This window comes from Chelonoidis abingdonii, chromosome 2, assembly GCF_003597395.2.
Source record: "Chelonoidis abingdonii isolate Lonesome George chromosome 2, CheloAbing_2.0, whole genome shotgun sequence".
Lineage (NCBI taxonomy): Eukaryota > Metazoa > Chordata > Testudines > Testudinidae > Chelonoidis > Chelonoidis abingdonii.
In genome coordinates, this window is record NC_133770.1 from 294,798,805 (window position 1) to 294,804,804 (window position 6,000).

Below are 6,000 nucleotides of genomic sequence, written 5' to 3' on the forward strand. Positions count from 1 at the left end.
GGGCACTTATCTCAACGAGAGCAAGGCTGTAGTGTGCACACTGACACCATTACGTCGACCTAACTCTGTAGTGTAGGCCAGGGTTTAAAGCCTGCTCACTCGTGGCGATCGGTAAACCCTGAAGATTTCCCTTTCCTGGCAGCCTCCTGCTACGTTTATAAAACCCAATACACCCTTCCCTTGCAACTTACCATCCTTAGGCAGTCTTACAGCCCAGCTTCTGTCCTTTTCACCACAGCCGCTGGCCGAATCCCATTGCTTCGTATGCAATAAGCTGGAGCATGCCTCGCAGCTACCAATCCTATACAATCACCTTCCAACTATACTCTCTTCAGTCCATGACTTTGTTCTGTAATACCATGCGTGGAGGATAAGAAATAATATTCTGCCTTCTAACCTGCATTCAAAATTTGGCGTTTATTCCTTTTCTTGCTTCGCACTGGTAAGTAACAGAGTTAGTCATCAAGCTAAATTGCTCTGTGTTGAAAATCAGATGTAAGAGGTGTTATTAGCATAATGGTAGCTGAACTATGTACAAAGGGCTCTGTTCACGCCTGTTGATATAATTCCCACTATGGCTAATGGACGTTTTGTGTCACTATTACAAACATATATTGCTGCAATTTGTTATGAGCCCGATCCTGGAAACTCATGCAAAGAGTTTCATCACGCAACATTATCTCTTCACACAGTGCACAGACAACCTGTGGAACTGTTTGCCAGGGGATGTTGTGAAGGCCAAGACTATAAAAGGATTAAAAAAACCCTAGGTAGATTAATGGAAGATAGGTCCATCAATGGCTATTACCCAGGATGGGCAGGGATAGTGTCCCAAGCCTTTGTTTGCCAGAAGCTGAGAATGGGTAACAGAGGTTGGATCACTGGATAATTAATTATCTGTTCTGTTCATTCCCTCTGAAGCACCTGGCATTGGCCACTGTTGGAAGACAGGAGACTGGGCTGAATGGACCATTGGTATGACCCAGTATGGCTATTCTTTATGTTTCAAAAGTCCTATTGATTTAAATGGGACTTGCTGTGGCATATAAGTGCTCCTCTGTCCCTAAATGAGAAAGGGTTAGTTAACCAGTTCCCTTGCATGCTCTGCACCAAAGCATGAACCCCTTGCTTAGGACCCAAAGGTGGTCCTTTCTCACTTGAGTAGCCCAATTGCCATCAGTGGGACTCCCTGTATGAGTAAAGGTTGGCAAGTATCAGAGGGGTAGCCGTTTTACTCTGGATCTGTAAAAGCAGCAAAGAATCCTGTGGCACCTTATAGACTAACAGACATTTTGGAGCATGAGCTTTTGTGTGTGAATACCCACTTCGTCAGATGCATGTGATGAAGTGTATATTCACCCACAAAAGCTCATGCTCCAAAATGTCTGTTAGTCTATAAGGTGCCACAAGATTCTTTGCTGCTTTTATAGGTTGGCAGTTTTTCGTTCACCATAAGTGGTGCAGGGAGCAGACTGAGTTGCAATGTTACATGCTGAGGCTCTAAGTTTGTGCTGTTAACAGCCTGGCACCAGCTTGCATTCCTGAGCCCCTGGTTCCACATCCCTCTGGAAACCCCTGAACATTTTTCTCCAGTTCCACTCATCATGGTCCCTGCATCATCAAGGCCTCAGTTTTCACCTCTTCCTTACTCAGGTAAATCTTCCATTCAAGTCTGTGGGAGTCCAGTTTGTGTAAAAACTGAGTGAATGTAACAGCTGATATCTTGGCTGACATGCCACAGATTGAAGGAGGAACCTCCAGAGCTAAAAGCTGTTACTTTTTGAGATGTAAGAGCAAAGTGTCCTTAACAGGAGCTATAACAGACTCGTCCTCTGTGGATTGGGCACAGAGCGAGACCGATAACACCCCCCTTCTGCAGGTTGCACAAACAACGAGTAAAAAGAGCTCAGGATTTGGCCTTATATACACAGCAAAATTCCCTGTGGTGCTTAGTCTCATCGCAGCTTTAAGAAATTCCCAAGGAAGGAAGCTGCCTTAATAGAAAGCTATACCACTTTTAAAGCTGCATTTGTACAGCTCATGCAGCAAGAGCACTTGTCACATGGAAGCCGTCAAATCAAAACATTGATGTGGCAAGAGAATAAGGAGAGAGAATGAAATGGGAAATTAAGAGCTTGAAAACGAAATGCCGTAGAAAAGCTGACATTTTTATAACACTCCAAGTGAACACTTGCCTATATTTCAAAGTTGGAAGATAAGAAATTATTTGCTTTCCTTATATAACAGAACTAAAGGATTCCTTTTGGATAGCAGAAGATTTCAGCAGGCTGCAATTTACGTATGAATGCTTAATATTTAAGGAAATTGCTTCTTTCACTTTGGCAACTGGCATAAATATATGCTAAAGAGGGAGTCATTAGAAAAATCCATGCAATGTATGAACTCCACTGAAATAATACTATTCTTGCTGGCCAGGTGTTTTGCATGCTATTAGAAAAAGGCACATTGAGCTGCAGAAGGCTTAACATTTGGCATGTATTGTGCCTCCCTGAAAACAAAGCTCAAGGATCTCATCTCTACCACTGCTCCAAATCTTGCTGCTGTTTAATGTCATTACAATATTTTTGAAGATATAGGGAGGTGTGTATTGGCCAGTGCAATCTTCTAAACTCATAATGCTGCACTGGGAACTAAGAAAGGTATATGGAATGGACATTTCCCATCATGCTTTCAAAAGAAAGTCACTGAGCTTTTTAGAGTAACTTCTCTGAGCTAACCTTATGGTGCAATAGTGGGTGCAACGCACAGTATATTCCCAGAATGACAGTGAAGCCTACATCAATGGCTTTCTGTTCTCATGCACCATGGAGAAGTTGGGGGGTAACTGTGCTACTTTCTTCCACCTTGCCATGCACAGCAGGCTCAGTCTTGCAAGGTGCTGAGGAGCTCCCCAACTCCTGTTGACATCTGTGAGAGACAAAGGTTCTCTGCACCTCACAGAAGATCTCAGCACCTTGCCGGATAGATCCCCAGGTGGCTGATGGCAGTTGAGTTCACTGAAGCATCTGGTGATTTCCTGTGTCATTAGTTCAAGGAAATATGTGTGACTCTGCTAGTGAGGAGATCACCGTCCTCTAGTGGTGCTCCCAGGGCTGATTTCTCTGAGACAGTATCAAGGGTGCTGTTTGAATGCTTACAGATTCCTGTCTCTGGGGCCTTCAAAACGCATGCAGATGGTGGTGTTGTTGGGTCAGTATATGACTTTCTAGATGCAATGGGCTCATGTTGGTTTATCCAGAAGCTGAAGTTTTTTAAGGCCTGGCTAGACAAAGCCCTGGCTGGGATGATTTAGCTGGGGTTGGTCCTGCTTTGAGCAGGGGGTTGAACTAGATGACCTCCTGAGGTCTCTTCCAACCCTAATATTCTATGATTCTATGAACAAGAGTTCCCACAGGACTGGTCTTCTGCTTGACCTCATTGTGGGGTTTAGTTTAAATAATTCAGGTACGCAGGCTACCTCTTTAAGATGTTTTGTATGCTATGGCTATTCCATACCTAAATCATCTGGCATTGGCTTCTTTAACATTTCAAATTTCTGTTGCTTGCAGTACTGTGTGAAAATCAGTGGTTTCAGTTGTCTGGGTTTTTCCCTTTGGTTTCAGTCAACCTAGGTTCCCCTTCTCTGAGTTTTGGGCTCAAATGAAGCTAAGAATTCAAAGAGGAACCCAGGTGAAACAGCTGAATTTCACCTGGTGTCAGAATCCTGAATCCACCCAGGCTAGTTTGAAAGGACTGGGCTGAGCCTCAAGTTTTTCCTGGAAAGGGAATCCAGATGGTCAGTTTCTGAACAAGTTTCTGAATGAGCATTAGTAACATTCACTTTGAGCAAAAGAACAGTGCCAGATAGCATCCACATCCATCTGACTTTCCTCTGATCCATCATGCCGAGTACCTGTTCCACTGGACTGCTGATAAACGCAGAACAAATTTTACTCAGCAATACATCTTCAATAAATGTTTTCTAGTATAAAAAAATATGCCATCATACCACAGATGTTTTGATTGATGAGGTGACAGATAGGGTCATTTCTGATGTCCTGAAAGGATTTCCTAGGAATAAGTATGACTGTCCTGGTAAAACCACGTCTGATGGTCAATTGGGAGTGATGTTTAAAGGCACAAATAGGATTTAAGCACCCAACACCAACTGGCTGCTGTGCCTTTGGAAATCTTCCCATTAATCCATGGAAAAATTTCCATTGACTTCACTGGGCCCTGGATTGGGCCCATAATACCTTGTCACCCCCAAACACCTTTCCCTGTGCAAGCATTGTCAACTATATCCAGAACAAGCATTTGGTAGGTCAGAGGTTCCCAGTCTGTGCTTCAGGGACAAGAGATGGTTCACAGGGCACATACTACTGTTTTATGGAGGGCTAGCTTGGGATGTGGTGCTAGTTCTTCCTCATTTTCAGTGGCTAAATTGTTTTAAAAGGATGCAGAAAACACATTAAATAAATGGCAGGTGCCACCAGTTAGCACTGTTAAAACATAGTAATCCAAGTTCTTTTTCGTAGCTTGCAAATGAATGTTCCATTTTAGAAAGATAAGCTGGTGTCCTGCACTATTGTTAGTTTTTTGGTTGGACAATACGGTGACCAGACAGCAAATGTGAAAAATCGAGACGGGAGTGGGGGGTAATAGGAGCCTATGCAAGAAAAAGACCAGAAAATCGGGACTGTCCCTATAAAATCGGGACATCTGGTCACCCTATTGGACAAAGTTCTGGAGAGAGGGAGCTATTCAAGTTGCCAAAGAGTGCGTTCTCTGCCTTGGGCTCTGATCGGAGTCAATTTTTGAGCCAGAATTTCTCCTTGGGAAACAAGCATTGGTGCTGGGTTGAGAGTCCTGGAAGAAGGGATTGCCTTTCATTCTATTTGGCCATCTCTGTTCCAGGACTGGTGTGTGTGTGTAAATAAAACATGTTACATTGTAAGTACTCTCACATTCCATCTCCCTGATTTCTCCTCATGTGGAAAGGTGACTTGCCTCCCCCCTCAACAGGGGGAGGACCGTGCTTTCCTCCTATGCTTTTCCCTTACTGAAGTTGCTGCAGGAATGTTATGTGATCACAAATGAGAACAGAGATGTCTCAGGCGATAGTGACTGGGAAGAGAGGTGGGCACAAGACAATCTCTGTTAAGATGTGGTCCACATTATGAGAAGGTTTGGAAACCCCCTGCTTAAGGAATTATGCTAATGAACCAGCAGAAGGAGCAGAAAATGGTGTGTTTGGGTGGTCCCTACAAAAATAATAGCTATTTATTTGTAAATAAATTCTCTGTGTGTCTAACACTTACCTCCCACCCCGAACATTATTTTCAGTAATAAGCCCCATTCCCAATAATACTCAAACGTAGCGACACCAAATGTGGGACATTCCAAACTGACCTAGTTCTGGCTAAGCTGTAGATCTGTTCTAGGGACATAACTGTCAATGAAGCTTGGGCCTGTGACCCTGGGAAGGGACTTTACTAGGAGGCGAATCAAAGAAAGAGGATGATGGCTAAATCCTGTAGTGCAAATAAAGCAGCCTCCCTGCTGCTTTGAAAACTAAGATTTATATTGCAGTAGGTGCATCTAGCCTGACACCAGAACTTTCAGTGTCCATTAAGCTTCTTCGGTGCTTTCTATGCAGGCATTTAAATTACAAATGGAAATTATATACTTGGATGACTTTATAAAACTGACTAATAGACATTATAATCAGCTAAAAAGCTACCAATTAAGCCTGCTGGTGGCAGACCTGGGTGACTCAGGGCTTTAGATGCTTTTTTTTTTTTTTTTTCCAGTAGCTGTGGGTCATCAGTTCAAATCCACCCAATGGCTAAATTCAATTCAAGGTCCCCTGGCTTAACTCTAGGTGAAGGATCTTCTAGGGAGGATGAACTTATATGAACTGGTCACAATGTCCTGTCCTTCAGCCTGCTAACATGGCTGTGCTAGCCAGGGAGAGGAAAGTGCTGAGGCTGGTGGGGG